Source organism: Labrus bergylta, chromosome 1 (assembly GCF_963930695.1).
Source record: "Labrus bergylta chromosome 1, fLabBer1.1, whole genome shotgun sequence".
NCBI lineage: Eukaryota > Metazoa > Chordata > Actinopteri > Labriformes > Labridae > Labrus > Labrus bergylta.
The window spans coordinates 8537003-8554536 of record NC_089195.1 but is presented as its reverse complement, the minus strand read 5'-3'; the positions used below and the strand labels follow the sequence as shown (position 1 = coordinate 8554536).

The 17534-nt window shown below is 39.0% G+C and overlaps 1 long non-coding RNA gene across 1 annotated transcript; it reads right to left on the bottom strand.

Moving 5' to 3' along the window:
- Positions 1 to 221: 221 nt before the first annotated feature.
- LOC110004584 (uncharacterized) lies at positions 222 to 1945 on the bottom strand. Its single transcript, XR_010665980.1, has 3 exons — positions 1681 to 1945; positions 1095 to 1157; positions 222 to 907 (listed from the first exon to the last, which is right to left on the bottom strand). It is a non-coding gene; the product is annotated as an uncharacterized lncRNA (long non-coding RNA).
- Between the last annotated feature and the right edge of the window lie 15589 nt (positions 1946 to 17534).

Sequence of the window (17534 nt, the reverse complement as noted above, 5' to 3'; positions counted from 1 at the left end):
GACTGCAGGAACAGACGGGGGACTGCAGGAACAGCGAGGGACTGCAGGAACAGCAAGGGACTGCAGGAACAGACGGGGGACTGCAGGAACAGGAACTCACTCAGGCTTCAAACGTTCATATTTACATAACATATGTATGGTGACAGCTATGTCCATCATGAGCCCAGGGAGCTGCAAAGAGTGGGTGGTTGGTTGGGGGGGGGGGGGGGGGGGGACACAGTGTCATGGCTACAGAAGCGGATGTTTAACAAAAGTATAAAGAAACTCAACATTAGCCATGGCAGTGGGCTATGAATTTAGCATCTAAAAAAAGGTCCTAAAGGCCACTTTCAAATTCCAGTGGAGTTTCACTGTATTTGGAAGTGGTCTTTAAGGCAATGAGCAAAATTACTTAAAAATATATCATTTCCCCTAGATGTGAAATGAACTCCATCTTTCAAAAATAGCCCAGGACTGTCATGTCTAATTTGAGGGTGCTCAATCATTGCACCGCTTATGGATCCAACAAATGTAGCCATAACACTGTTGACAAACCTACGAGATTTGTCGATCTTCCCCGGATGGATGCCATGCCTCCACTGGCACCTCTGGGTGAGGGCAGACAGCATGATCTTCATGCCAGGGTGTCGTGCGTGGAGTTGCTGAAGGTCCTCCTTCATCATATTGACCAGCACGACACCACTGACATGTCCCATGCTGTTGCCCCCACAATGAATGATGAGGCCATCCGGGGGAGACCTCCCTCGGAGTGAGTTTTCAAAGAAGGGAAGGAGGCCTTTCCAGCGAAGTCCACCCCAGCCGAACCAACTCATGTGGATGTTCTTCAGGCCCAGGTTCCTTCCCTCTGTCTCTGCAGCTCTCTGGGCACCTCGACGGACACAGCTGTCACCAATAATCCACACGGTGTCTAAGGGAGAAATACAAAAATGTTCAATTAATGCCTCAGACAAGACAAAATGTACAGTTAACTACATGTGACAGCTCAGGCTGTTTTTTTGTTATGAGCCACATCTGCAGGAATAATATTGAACAAGGTAGCTGCAGTTCATAATAATAGATGCCAGTCTTAAAATACAATTTATTCTAATACTTACAGGTTTTGGCGGGTGAAGCTGACACTCCATCACTGTCCACAGACTCCATGACTTCAGAGGATTCTATAGAAAATAAATATCTTTTTTAGTTGTCATGTTCACCGTCATCACTGTTGACATCAGTAAATATAAGACACAGACATTCCTCTTTTTGTCAGAACAGTAACATGAACTGTATGCTTTGTAATATTGATTTCTTCTGGATGTCTCACATGTTTATTTACAGTTTATGTCTAACAGTAGGTTCATCAACAACAACGAAAAGAAAAGAAAAAAAGCGCCAAATATCTTTCTTTTATGGTTTTCAAACAGACTTCTAAACTTTAAACATGTTATTACACCCAAGTAATGATTTGTAACACGATGTGAGAATTTTAATGTAAAGATTAGCCTCAAACTGTTTCTTACATTTTATGTTACAACTTTGCTAATGTTTTGTTCTACTAACCCAGACAAAGTCACTGCTCTGACTAATAACCACCGGTAATAATTTTTTTTAATGTGTAGTTTTAAGACTTTAATTATATTTTTGGGTTGAAGATAATTCGTTTTAACTGTGTCATAGAAAAGTTTAAGGTTAACTTACTGTTTATAGTTATGGACGAGTGGGAGCAGGACAGCAGTAGCAGATAGAGCAGTTGTTAGCTATGCTGTGAAGTAGCCTGCTAGGCTGCTAGCGTCAAGCTCGTCGGTCGCGTCGGTCGGTCGGCGAACTTTGGTCCCGCCCACAGTCCCGCCTTACTGCTGTTACTAGGTTGATCCAAAGTTAGGTTGAGACAGCAAATCCAATATGGATGCGGCCGTCGATTGGACTCATTTTCTGCCTATGTCACAGACGCGTCAGGGTTTGTCCAGTAATATTTACAGTCTATGCACCAAACGCATACCTGGAGTCTGTGTAAATAGTAACGGCTTGGTTACACCGCTATGCAAACCCACAGCTAAAAGCTTTCATTGAGCCTGACTCTAAGGCTTGTTAGCCCATAACTTCTGCCTTACCTGAATGTGTTCAACAGTCCTGTCTGTTTAAGGGGTGCGTGTAGGTGACTCACCGTTCGTGCCGCGACCAGCACACTCGGACAGCCTGATCCACAGAGTCATTTGGGAGCGATCTCCTCCGCCAGCCCGCGCTCTTTCATACCAGTTTCGATTATGTGCAAAAAAAACTTGAAGTGTCGACACCAAAAAAAACTTTAATTCAGATTCAGTCTCTCAGGTGTCTTGCGTCCTGGCGTCTCCCTCGTTGCGTCCCTTCCAATCAAAACCAATGCACCTGCTCTTCTGCAGATGCTGCTCATGAAGATTACAGAGACAGAGCCACCACACCCCCCTCAGGTGTGACATCAGTACTGACCCTGCTTCTCCTCCTACCAACCACACCTACCACTAAAGACACTGAAGTGTATCCTCCTGAAGCATTATCATAGCAGATTTGTGAGCGGCCAATTTGCAGGCTTCGGTCAAAGCAAACAGCTCTGCTGCCTGGGCTGAGAAGCGGTAAGGAAGAGGGCCAGAGGCGAGTACAGAGGAGTCAGAGACAAAAGAGAAACCCAATAAGTCTAGACGTATGGTCTGGACAGGGAATAAAGATGCTGTTTTGTAGTAAGGAGTTGGACACAGTTGTTATGCCATCTATGGATTCTTGCTATAAGGGTTATTGTTGTATCATCGTATTTGTGATGCCCACAAAGAGGAGGGAATATCCTCCACCTCTGGTGGAAGGGAGATTTCATCAGACAAAAAGGCTGTGGTGTGAGGTGTATCAGAAGTGCACAGACCTTAAAGCATCGGTGGTTAACACAAGAGGTGTGTGTGTGTGTTAGTACAGCAAGCGGTTCTTTTTTGCATGAGCATGTGTGTGTGTGAGCTTCACTTCCATTTGCTGTCTTTTCTTTCGGCATCGGAGGATGTTCCCATCTCTCTTCATTGCTCCCAGAAAAACAGTAAAACTACATGGACCATCCTGGAGAAATAGTGAAAAAATTAGTGATTCTTTGTCTACTTAGTTTAGAGCAGTTTTTGGTTTTATTGTGTGAAGTTTCTGACGCAAAACTATTGAATTTACATTAACAATCATTCTCTTAAAAGCAGCATGCATACAACCATTTACAGAATGTTCTCTTCATCTTTTCTTAATGAATATGCTTATATGTAAAATATCTTTCATTTATATTTGATGTTGTCATCATGCATTCAATCAACACAAATACTTCTCGTTTGTATGTTTCTAGAACAATGTTGCCTGAGCTTTTTTATCAATATTCTCAGACTTTTACATTTCCTCTTTGTTGGTGAAGTTTCTGATTCCTGACATTATTATTTTGAAGACATTTAAAGATGAGTACTGCTGCATGGTGTGTTGTCAACATGTATACATAACTGACTTCTGTAAAATCATTGAAGAGATAAATTAAAGATACTAATCAGCACGTTGATGTCTTCTAATGTTTTCTAGATAAGAATCACAGCAGAGTGTAAAATAACTGATAAAGTAACCAGACAAATTATCATGTCATCTAGTACTAGTTTTACTGAAGTAACTTTTTTAGAAAATGAATCATGACATTTTTCTTCATCTCAAGCCTTTGGTTTTCTATATTCTACAAATCACCCCTCAGCTTTGAGATCATTACCATACATTATGAGTCCTTTTCCTACACCTTCCATTAGTTAGCTCAACAACACTGTCTTATATCAGTTCTCGTAACTTCAGAGGAGTTTCCATTAATTGTCCTCCCAGGTTAGGTTTTTTTTAAGGAAATTATATTATTCTTCATCAAAAATAAGAATGTAATTAATTTGTTCATTCAGTAAAAAAAGAAGAAATCAGCGGGTTTTATTTTTAGTCTTTTGCTTATAATTAAATGTACATATTTTCTTCACACGTCCAGTTCCTCAGAGTAGGGAGACCACAGTCTATGGCGCCATCTAGTGTCAGATTATAAAAAAAAGGCAAGGAAAAAGATGAGACAAATTCAATACCTTGTTTCTGATCTCATCATCAGTTGTCTTACTGTTGACATGTTTTGAGTACAGAAGGCCTCTAATGAGCTAAACTAGATTGAAGATTTTTTTTTACAATTTTATTTATGCTCATCCTCTCTAGTGGTTTTTAATTTCGACATTTAAGGCGGTGAGGATTAACACCTTTCCTTGCACTTTATACCTCATCTTTTCCCCAGAATGTATCCCCTTAAAACCACACCAGATCACTCCCATTTCAAATGTGTTTCTGCAGGCTCAAATAGAAGCATCAAAGCAGTTTTTCATGAATGCAGCCATCCCCTCATAAAGAAGCAATCTGCCACGAATTTCTGCTCAATCCAGAAACAATGAAGCTTGACATTAAAAGGAGCATGAAACTGGTAGCAATATTTACAAGTTCTATCAAGTGTTGAAAGATAGTTTTTCAAGCATTGCTGGACGGCTGAAAAGAGCACATGTGAAAAGATTCTAAACTTGTGTCATCAGAAAGTTCTTCACATCTCTGACATTATTTTTTTAAAGACATGTCACAAGATGGACCATTGTGGTTGTAACAAAGCTGATAATACTGTCATGAAAGTTTTGGATAACAGTGGATATGAGAAAATGTGAAATGTGTGAAATTGATGGTTGAGTTGTGCTTCACAATTCCAGCAGATGACAGGCTTACACAAATGATGGAGTGTCCCTTCTCAAACTTTCTTTAACACATTGGAATAGATCGATCAATCAATCTTTATTTATATATCGCCAATTCATAACAAATGTCATCTCCAGACACTTTAAAAGAGCAGGTAAAATACCTTACTCTTTATTATATTATCTACAAAGAACCAACATTAATCCATCATGAGCAAAGCATAAAACAACATTCAGTAAAGTTAGTGACAAGAGGAAACGTCCTTTAAGAGACAGAAACGTCGAGCAGAACCAGACTCATGTTGATCAGCTGTCTGCCAGAACTGCGTTGTGCTTGGAAAGTGGGATTAGAGCAGGGATGTCAAAGTTCTATTGGGTCGGGGGCCGGATTTGTTCAAATGAGACCTCAAGTGGGCCGGACTAATTTTGCAGACATCACTATAACTCAACACATGGCTATATAGGCTAATGTATGATTAGAAAAAAAGACAAAAAAGGTACTTGTATAGAAAGCTGCATGTTAACACATAAAATGTAAAAGTACAGTAAGCAGAGGGGTTAACTCTGTCATTGCAAACTGCATGTTGGCACATGGAAATATTTAAATATACAACATTACAGAAGAAAACATCAATAATTATGTTTTGTTTGAGATTGTTATATTATGTTTTAATATTGCTGTTCAAGGTTATACAAACTTTGACACAGGTTATTCTACCTGCCCTGGGATCAGTGCATTACTAGAGAGAGAGAGAGAGAGAGAGAGAGAGATACTATAGATCTGTGTGTGTCAGGCCACAGCACAGTTTGCACTCGTTAAGGTTCATTACAGATAAAACCTGCTCACATGAATAAGTTGTCACAAACACACAGAGTGTCTTTGATGCAAGACCGAAGTCATCTTAAGGTATTTTAGTAGTCGGCATTATAAAATGTTAACATCTTTCCAAACCAACAGACTTAAATTGATCCTTCAGCTTTGCGCATTGCAGTCTGATCTGCTCCGTGTGGAGTGCACGTTTTTCAACTAAGTAAACTCAGTTAAACGACTTTTGATATGAGTCTGGCAGTCCGTTCTTCTACGTGTCCGTAATATCGTAATCTCACTCTGTCACTGACTTTTTATGCGCCATGAATCTGTGCCATCTCCGCGCGCAATTCGAGAAAGTATTTTAGCGCTGCTCCTCGGTTAAACCAGCGGACCTCTGTATGATCGGGCAGCCTGTGCGTGATATCGTTTTAGGATAAGAATGAAATGTTCAGTAATAGTTATAGTTTTACAGTCTGATGAAAGCTGGTGATAAAGGTGCAACAGCAGGCTACTGCATTTAGAAGTGATGTCGTGCTGAAACGTTTAGGTGATCAACACAACACGTTCACCTCTGGGTGACCTAAAAATGAACCATCTGTAATTAAAATCAGTTAATATTCATTTTAATTTACTGTTTTTACAATAACCAGAGGTAAAACTAGTCGGGAGATGCATCAGGCTCAACGCCGGTGTCCACAACCTCCACTTAGTCTGGATGTGTAGAGACGGTCTGGGCCATTACGCAGGACAGAGAGGATTGTTTTTTATTTGCACGAGCTGCTCTTTGTGGCTCACTCCATAGGAAGCTTTGTTATTATTAAAACTATTGTTTTACATCAGTCAAGACAGAAGAAACTGGTAAGAAGTGTGCACAGAACCGAAGACCGTCATGATGCGTGCGAAGTGCAGCGGTGTGCCTGTCGTTAAGTCCCGTGGCTTTGATACAATTCTGGCAACTTGTGAGCAAATAAAACTGAAGAAATATCTCTCCTTTGATCTCTTTTGAAAACCTGCATTCTGTGTCACCTCTCTCAGGTGTTCAGCCTGTTTGCTGATTAGCGTAATGCAGGAGCAGCTCGTGAGCTCGGCCTCTTTTTTATGATAGTCCCTGCTGAGAAGATAGTTCAAAGTGCCCCGTTTAATTAATATTCGTATCATGATATCAACCTTTACGTTGCTCATTTTACATAGGTTTTAATACAATTCGGGGAAAATACGTATTCCAAATATTTAATTTATTAAAAATCTCAAAATATTCTTCAGTACATTTCCTCCTTCTTCCCAAAACGTCTCGTGGGCCGGATGAAACCTGCTGTCGGGCCGGATACGGCCCACGGGCCGGATGTCTGACATCCCTGGATTAGAGGGACGTGCAGAAAGAAAGAGACGTCTTCAGCAGCAGGCCATCCCCACCCACGATCCAGAAGAACCTTCGAGACAAGAGAATGCAGGAGGTCCAGGGATATATGTGGTTAGCAGTGTTGGGCAAGTTATTTAAAAAAGTAATTAGTTACAGTTACTAGTTACTTCTCCCAAAAAGTAACTAAAGTAGTTACTGAGTATCAAATTATAAAAGTAACTAGTTACTTTGGAAAGTAACTATTGCGTTACTTTCAAGTAAATTTTTAAATGCTCAAATGTGTCAAAGAATTTGGACCCCACCTCCACCCCTCTTTAACAGAACTTAAAATACATGTGCATGTTCAATTAATTTATGATAAATCTGAATATTATAATGAAATGGACACTTAATACAATCAATAATTAACAGAAACAGTGTACACAAATCTAAACTATTTTAATGTTGCTGTGGGACAACGTGAGACTAGCCTCCAATCAAATGTCATGTATTATTGTAGATATTATAATTACTATGTTTATATAGTGGATCCGCAAAAATGACATAATAGATGTTTTGTCTGCTGTGGTAGACAAATATTCTAATTTCTCAAATGTCTGTTTGAGCTCGACATTCATTTGAGCATGTTGGGCGTCTATATAGTTTGCGAACGTCTTTCTACATGACAGGCCAACCCCTGCTCTGACCGGTATTTTGGCAACTAGTGCTCTGAATGACTCCGACTCAACCATCGATAATGGCAGCATATCCTCCACAACATACCTGGCTACCAGTTTGTTTAGCTCGGCCTGAGACAAAACGTGTGGTGGTGGTGGGGCCGTAAAATCAAGCTTCGGTTGCTTAGGTTTTGTGGCACTGTCTCCTTCTCCTTCGGGGGTCTTCTTGGCCACTAATTTCATGGAAGCATGTAGTGTTGAAAGATGTTTCAATAAGTTTGAATTGCTCGACACCGACGTGGAGAGGCTTTTGACTCCAGGGCTAACTTCAGAATGTTGGTTATATCTTTGATGTAACAGCCTGCTATTCTGTTTGACTATGACACTGATTGAATTAACAGGAGAATTAATCCATAGTATTGAAGCTTAGGTGTTTGTTTAACCAAAGTTATACATCGCCCTGCCTTGCTGGATTGTGCATAACTTCTGTGCTTTATCTTACTAGGAAAGCAAATAGATCAAACCAAGGACTTTCAACTAGGAGGTAGCCATCAAGTCCTATGTGAGTCCAACTGTCATTGGTTAGGCTGACATCATTTTTCTTACCAAACCATGATCTTTTCCATAGCTAACACAGAAGTTTTTTTCATTGGTCTCATTAATTCCTAAGCGTGAAAGCTTGTTGGCACCAGGCACTTAAGAGCAATTTTCCAGCAATGAGTATTGGCAAATTCAAGAGAAGCCTCCAACTTGAAAAACATGTCCTTACCTTAAGACCAATATGTAATGCTGATGATTTGAGTTATGTAGCAAATGCTACAAGTTTTGAAGAAATACTACAATTGTGCTTTCACAAAGCTCACATACTGTAAGTTGCCAAATCCTCTGCTAAAATCCATCCTTTCATCTTGTGATGTCATACTTCAGAATGTTGGTTTTATCTTTGATGTAACAGCCTGCTATTCTGTTTGACTATGACACTGATTGAATTAACAGAAGAATTAATCCATAGTATTGTAGCTTAGGTGTTTGTTTAACCAAAGTTATACATCGCCCTGCCTTGCTGGATTGTGCATAACTTCTGTGCTTTATCTTACTAGGAAAGCAAATAGATCAAACCAAGGACTTTCACAAAGCTCACACACTGTAACTTGCCAAATCCTCTGCTAAAATCCATCCTTTCATCTTGTGATGTCACCCTTCAGAATGTTGGTTATATCTTTGATGTTGCCAAGTAACAGCCTGCTATTCTGTTTGACTATGACACTGATTGAATTAACAGGAGAATTAATCCATAGTATTGTAGCTTAGGTGTTTGTTTAACCAAAGTTATACATCACCCTGCCTTGCTGGATTGTGCATAACTTCTGTGCTTTATCTTACTAGGAAAGCAAATAGATCAAACCAAGGACTTTCAACTAGGAGGTAGCCATCAAGTTCTATGTGAGTCCAACTATCATTGGTTAGGCTGACATCATTTTTCTTACCAAACCATGATCTTTTCCTTAGCTAACACAGAAGTTTTGTTCATTGGTCTCGTTTATTCCTAAGCGTGAGAGCTTGTTGGCACAAGGCACTTTAGAGCAATTTTCCAGCAATGAGTATTGGCAAATTCAAGAGAAGCCTCCAACTTGAAGAACATGTCCTTACCTTAAGACCTATATGTAATGCTGATGATTTGAGTTATGTAGCAAATGCTACAAGTTTTGAAGAAATACTACAATTGTGCTTTCACAAAGCTCACATACTGTAAGTTGCCAAATCCTCTGCTAAAATCCATCCTTTCATCTTGTGATGTCATACTTCATAATGTTGGTTATATCTTTGATGTTGCCAAGTAACAGCCTGCTATTCTGTTTGACTATGACACTGATAGAATTAATCCATAGTATTGTAGCTAAGGTGTTTGTTTAACCAAAGTTATACATCGCTCTGCCTTGCTGGATTGTGCATAACTTCTGTGCTTTATCTTACTAGGAAAGCAAATAGATCAAACCAAGGACTTTCACAAAGCTCACATACTGTAAGTTGCCAAATCCTCTGCTAAAATCCATCCTTTCATCTTATGATGTCATACTTCAGAATGTTGGTTATATCTTTGATGTTGCCAAGTAACAGCCTGCTATTCTGTTTGACTATGACACTGATAGAATTAATCCATAGTATTGTAGTTTAGGTGTTTGTTTAACCAAAGTTATACATCTCCTTGCCTTGCTGGATTGTGCGTAACTTCTGTGCTTTATTTTGCTAGGAAAGCAAATAGATCAAACCAAGGACTTTCAACTAGGAGGTAGCCATCAAGTTCTATGTGAGTCCAACTATCATTGGTTAGGCTGACATCATTTTTCTTCCCAAACCATGATCTTTTCCTTAGCTAACACAGAAGTTTTGTTCATTGGTCTCGTTTATTCCTAAGCGTGAGAGCTTGTTGGCACAAGGCACTTAAGAGCAATTTTCCAGCAATGAGTATTGGCAAATTCAAGAGAAGCCTCCAACTCGAAGAACATGTTCTTACCTTAAGACCTATATGTAATGCTGATGATTTGAGTTATGTAGCAAATGCTACAAGTTTTGAAGAAATACTACAATTGTGCTTTCACAAAGCTCACATACTGTAAGTTGCCAAATCCTCTGCTAAAATCCATCCTTTCATCTTGTGATGTCATACTTCAGAATGTTGGTTATATCTTTGATGTTGCAAAGTAACAGCCTGCTATTCTGTTTGACTATGACACTGATTTAATTAATCCATAGTATTGTAGCTTAGGTGTTTGTTTAACCAAAGTTATACATCGCCCTGCCTTGCTGGATTGTGCATAACTTCTGTGCTTTATCTTACTAGGAAAGCAAATAGATCAAACCAAAGACTTTCCCAAAGCTCACATACTGTAACTTGCCAAATCCTCTGCTAAAATCCATCCTTTCATCTTGTGATGTCATACTTCAGAATGTTTGTTATATTCATAGACTGTAAAAATAATTGACGGGACAAGGTCCCCGGTCTTGTGAAGCTTTTATTTTTAGAGCTCCCCCTACTGACTGGCTGCAGTATAGGTCATAAATCCCGCCTCCTCAATGATAACAGATGGGATGTGGGTCAAACTGTAAAGCTAAAATACTCGTCACATAATTTTTTCCCAAACCTAAACTCTGCTGTGATCATTAGTTATTATCACACTACATTGTGTTCAAGTGCTCATTTTTCTGTGAAGTTTTTTCTAAATAAGTTATTTGAGGTTGAAAAACAGGATTTTACATCATATTTGACGATGATTGACAGCCGCGGATCTTGCGTAGCTCTCTTTGTTAATAGTAAAAGTTACGTAGTGAAGGAAAGCCGAGACGCCATTGAATTTTTCCATTCAGTTTTTTCGTCTTTTTTGAGCTGGCAAAATGAGTTGTTCTGCAGTAAACTGTTCTAACCGACCTGTTGGATCTAAGGGATCTTTTTTCGGTAAGTAAAAAAGTGATTCATGTGTCATTGGTTAAAGTTGTTATCTAGCCAGCTAACACATAAGCAGTCTAAGGTTAGCTGAAATGTTGTAAAGTTAGGTTACTTATCCGGCATGATTTATCTTTTTATTTTATTTTATTAAATGAGCAAACCTAATAACTGACATGCTATGTTTCTTGATATTGTTATGTCGTTATTGTGATTGAAATTGAAATTGTATTTAAAACCAAGAATCGTAATATAAAATCCGCTCATAGATGCGGTTCATTGACTGTACATTTATTTTACAGCAAAAATAAAAACGTCTGGTAAGGTCTCAAAAGTATCTAGGGCAAAAACAAAGTGACATAATTGTAATCTGGCCTGCATCATTACTAATGTGTACATGTTTACAGTCTGAGTGATAAGTGGGCTATACCGAGAGTAACAGGTTTTACTTTCACCGTGCAGGCTGAAATTCATAGGACGATATACGAGGGTAGAATATTTATCTATGTATCCAGATAAAACTAAAGGTAAGCTCTGATTTAATATAACTGTTACTGATTTAAGAGACTAACCGAAACGTGAACACAAACATCAACAACCGGCGGCGGTGTAATGTAATATTAACCGAGCATCATGCTGCTTAAACGTGATAAATATTCTGCATTGTCTTCCACACACACCAATTCAACAGTCACAAGTTGATCATATTGTACATTTAATGACGCTCATTGAGAAATTGTTCTAAAAATTGACAAAACCTGACAAACATTGTGGTGATTGTGACTGTATCTGTATTTATCACCTTTGAAAGGAAGGTGTTAATGCAGGAGACCAGTGTTACGCACAACAGGCTGCTGTTATTGTAGTTAGGAGGAGACATAGGAGGAGACAATAAAAGAAGGCATAAAGATCGCGTTTTCCCCCACACATGTTAATATGTTTTAAATGTCATGCATTTATTTTTGATTTCGCTTCAATAATCGTTAACGGAAGAGAAACACCAGGATTAAACTACAGGCTATTGTTGCCTTAGCCAAAGAAAACTGAACATTCACAGCCTCTGCATTCAAAAGAATTTCAACATTTACAATTATGTCGTCCTGTTTCCCTCTTCACCAACATTTTATTTTAAACTTGGATTCTCAGGTTGCGCGTCTCTCCCCCAGCTCACCCCCTCCGGTGAGCTCCTCTCCATAATGCTCTCGTCTCCTCCCTCTAAAGCTGCTGCTCAAATCTTTTTGAGGAATTACAGCTAATTTTTTTTTTTACTTTGCATACAGTACATCCTCTGATAAATACAGTGAAGTACTTTGATTGCATTTCTGTGGTGTTCCTGTAGGAGACTATGATGCAGCCAGACTGAAGCAGCAGCTTGTGAAGGTGGACGCCATCATCTTGTCTTTGCAGTGCTGATTCTGAAGAGAACGCCTTCACAAGGTAAAATGATCTCTCATATGATTGGACTGTGTTATTGTAACCGCTATCGGCATCAAAGTAATTTTAGTAACAATTTATAATCCTTCCTAAAATGTAAGGAAGACTAGCAGAAGATTTTAACAGCCTCTATGGTTCTGCAAGAAGTTCATGTTTAAATTGTTCTTATTTCTGTCTTCAAGGAAATCAATGCCCAAAGGAAACAACAGTCCAGACTCTGATTCCAGCTCCGGTGAGGTTCTGCACACAAATTGGCTGTCTGATTATCTGAGAATATTTAACATTAGTTTAATTCATCAGGCTGGCCCATGTGATGACAGTTTACAATAATCTTCAATAGATAGAGGCAGGAACACTTTTGTCTTAAAAGATAAATTCATAAAGCTGATCATATTATTGGATTCATCATGTCTTATTATATATTTTGTTTTTCCTCTTAAATATTTATCCTGTCTTAAAAACAAACTTTAGAAGCTGAAGCTTAGCAGAAGCTGAGGACAGATCTGATTTCAGGTCTGAGGCAGAAACATCACAGTAAAATTCATTATACTTTACATTTAACTCCATGATTGTTTTTCTCTATTACAGAAGATGCCCTCAGATTCAGATCCATCAGCAACCCCTGACAACATGGAGGACTCGTCCCCTGAGCGTTTCCTGTCCTCTCTTGATGGAGTTCTTCTCTTCAGTTATTAACTCTTGAAAACAGCAGCACAAAATGCCAGACTGTTTGACAAGTCTGTGACTGAATAAATGGAAATAGAATCTCATGCGTATCTTGCTATGCTTATTGGCTTTAAATGTTTAATATTAAATAAGTTTGAAGGCCATTTATCTCAGACGAGACCAGCTGAGCTCGTCTGTTAGCTTTGCTGTTGTCTTAGCTGTTGTTGGTCAAGAAGAAATGAATGTCAGTTCAAGGCCTTTTCAAATGTGAACTATAAACTTAACAGCTAAATTATTTTACTGTGACCAACACTTTGTCTTGCTCCAGTTAATCAGAGACAGTCATATCAGATTTTTAAAAAGTTTATTTAAACATTTTATGAAAAGAAATCTTCAATAAACAACCCATGGCTTCATTAACCATGTGGAAAATAAGAAAGGGAGACCATCAGGTCGAACTGCTGGGACATAGGAGAAAGTATAAAAAATAATTTAACAAAGAAATCCAAACAAAAATCAAATAAAGTAAAGAGATCCTGGATGATTGTTTGACTGTTAAACTATGATGGAAAAGCAAATCCAACACAACCCTCCAGTATCTGGCCTTTCAAACACAGGGCAACATCATGTTAAGAAAAATAAATTAAATATTGACCAGGATCTCTGTGTTTTATCTGAGGATGACTATGGTAGCCTTCTCACAGTGAACTGTCACAAAGCTCCAGACTCTGTCCACCTTCTTCAGACGTCGATCAGCTCCTCTGGGTGACGGCAGAGAGGACTCCTCATCTGGGAGAGCTGCTGGTGTAAGGTCATTTCTCCCACAGTGGATGAACAGGGCATCTGGCACAGCTCTTAGTCCAAGCACAGGTGAAAAAAGGAGGAGGTTCCTTCAAACTAAGCGACCCCAGCCTGACCTCTGTAACAGGTGTGCAGACGAAGGTTGAAATTAGTCATTTTTAGGTTCTGTTGATTGTAAAATGGAAAAGAAAACATCACCTTTGTATTTAACATTTAGCTGGTGTATGACCCAGTGTGATTTTTATTTTAGAAGACTGTATTGTTAACAATAGCTTGTTTTGACAATCCTCTTATGAAACTTAAAAACAATGACAGGATAGATAACTTTTAACAGATGAGTTTAACTTACACTTCACCTCTGTGGAAGATGTCAGACCAGCTGCTTTTATCTCTTCTTTGCCTAAATGAAAATACAAAAAACAATTGATTTACTGTTCACTTAAATATATTGGAAAATCAGACATGAATCACATTGCAAACTATCAGTTTCTAACAAAATACAACATATCTTACCACCTGTAGTCTACGGTCTGTGGTGCTAACCTAGCTTAAATATAGTTTAAATATAGAACGATTTCGTTAAAAACAGAGGACCCAGCAGCCCACGTATTTTCAATAATGATCAAAATAACAGGTTACTTGAAGGACTTGATGGCTACCTCCTAGTTGAAAGTCCTTGGTTTGATCTATTTGAAGTATGACATCACAAGATGAAAGGATGGATTTTAGCAGAGGATTTGGCAAGTTACGGTATGTGAGCTTTGTGAAAGTCCTTGGTTTGATCTATTTGCTTTCCTAGTAAGATAAAGCACAGAAGTTATGCACAATTCAGCAAGGCAGGGCGGTGTATAACTTTGGTTAAACAAACACCTAAGCTACAATACTATGGTTTAATTCTTCTGTTAATTCTATCAGTGTCATAGTCAAACAGAATAGCAGGCTGTTACTTGGCAACATAAAAGATATAACTCAGAACTCGGAACTCAGAGGTCGGAACTCGGAACTCGGAACTCGGAACTCAAAAGTCAGAAGTCAGAACTCAGAAGTTAGAACTCGGAACTCAGAAGTCAGAACTCGGAAGTTTGAAGTCGGAACTCTTCTGCAGCAGACAGGTCTAGCAGTAATAGAACTGAGGACTGACCCGCAGCTCTAGACAAGTAAGGGATTCTGTTACTGACAGTAGTGCAGTTTCAGTAGAGTGGCCCCGCTTAAAGTCTGACTGATTTTGGTCAAAAAGATCATTTGTGGAAAGGTACTCAGAGACTTGATTAAAGACTGTGCGCTCGAGTATTTTTGACAGAAAGGGCAGAAGTGAAACCAGTCTGTAGTTTTCAACTTGGGCTGGGTTGAGTTTGGGTTTTTTTAGCAGAGAGGTGACCCGAGCATGTGAGGATGTTCAATCAGTGGTGTTCCATCATCAGGGATATCTGAGAGTTACATGTCCATTTCCACAACACAATCCTCATGATGACACCCTGTGGGCAATAAATGATGGCAATGTATATTTTAATTGGAGCAGTAACCGTGAGATCATGATATTCAAATAATAAGTTATTGCTCAATGGGAAGAGCATATTGAATTTCCAGGTTTTTGAAATGAGGATACCTGTTACACATCAACAAGATGAAGCATCTTTACTATGAGGAAAGACCTTGAATCCTTGAAAAAAAAAAGAAAACTGCCAGAGCCCAAGATACAGAGAAACTCTGCATGGCAAGGTGGTGTACATGACCCCTATGCCCCTGATCTGTCATTCAGCATCTTTGATTGTTGTCTGGTAGTAGACATCAAGAGGATCTGTGGTTGGGTCCTGTTACATGGACTCACAATGTTAAAAATTCTGCTGTCGATTTTCATTGTGGATGCACCGCTGATTTTTGCATCAGCTCATGGTTCTTGTCACTGTTACAGTTAATCTCTGCTATTTGGTCCCTCTTTCAGATTTTGTCCCTTCAGGACAATCACTGGCGGTTTTCTTTTCTTTTCTTTTCATTCTTGAATTCCATTAAGGTAGTAGATTTCTGAAATGACCTGACCTTCAGGAATGTCTTTTGTCAGTTCCAAAGCTGCTTCATGGTTGTGTATCTGAGCTGCCCTGAACAGAGATCTCCAGGAGTTAACACTTTTTGCTGAAACTTTGGTCTGATTAGTTATTGTCATCACTGGCAAACACTGTACGGGGGGCTCCAATTTGATTTTGAAAACTCAACGAATTATCCATAGTTAGGCGCGGAGCTGACCTGATTGACGGTTGGGCGTGATATAACGATTTGTCAAGAGGCTTAAAACCCGCCTCAGCTCCAGCTCTCAGCCTGTCGTTAGGTTGACTGAAAGTTAGGGTGAGACAGGATTTCCATCAGGGTGGCTGCTGAGGAGCCCCCAGAACCCTCTGCCGTAACAGATGGGTGACGTCACTCAGGCTTCGTCCATTAATATTTAGAGTCTATGGTATATGCTTAATGCTATGCAGGTTGTTAAACAATCCAAATCAGTATGTCAGGCATTCAGCAAGTTATTGTTGTTAAGGCTGTACTGATGTGCACAGGCTAGTGGTGCAGCAAATCAAAGCTTGGGCAATTAGTTGAAGTTTTATGATAATCCTTTTATCATGTACAATAACAATACAGTATGTTGAGGGTAAAGTTAGCACAGTCAATATGTATTATTTGTTTACCTTGTTCATAAATGTATGTTTATTTATATGTTACAGACTGAGAGAAATGTAAACCACAGTCAATTTCCATGTATGTGTACACATACTTTGCCTAAAACATATTCTGATACCCTCCAAAAGATAGCTTTGCTTCCATTTTCCGGGTCAATCACAGATCTCTAGCTAGCTAGCCAGCTTGCAGGCTCATTAATTTCTTTACATGCTCGAACAGAAGTACTGGTTGAAGCAGAAAGGGCATGTGCTGGATGCTGGGTAGTGGTGGGCTTCAAAGAAGATGAACTTTTTTACAGTGGAAGTACTGTGAGTAGTGCGAAACTATAAAATGCCTGTATGAGTGAGTGAAGTATTTAATTTTTTTCATTTGGTTTATTTATTTTTTCATTGTTTTATAAAACATAGTAAACATTTATTTGAAATATACAAAATTACTCTCCTCCAGAGTATACTGTTAGAAATTACATTTGATCTTGTTCAAGCCCTGTCACATTCCATTACAAGCTGCAATGAGATGGTAAACATGAGAGATTTCTGCCAGTCATTGTTCTGATTTATGGCTCATAATATTGTTTCACAATGATAAAGTATGGGCATATTATACATTTCCTGAATACTTAGAGGCTTAGAGAGTATTCCAGTTTCTGTGTTTTGTGTCCCTGATGTTCCTAGATGTCACAGGGCTAAATGAAAAAGTATATTTTAGGCGGAAATTGGGGAAAATGTGTGTTTTTTACAATTTCAAGAGCTACAGTTACTTCAATGTATGACATAAAGATTCACAATTGGTCTTGAATGGAAGCCAGGAATGTCCCCTTTAAAATGACACCAAACACAATAGTATTTAACATTGACAAATGTCCTGAACAATAGCTTAAACCAGGATATGCACCAGCGTCTAAAATGCATTTCAGTTTGGGGGGGCGGGGTCTCTTCATGAGCTGATTACTGTGACTCAGCTACCACTCAGGAAAGTC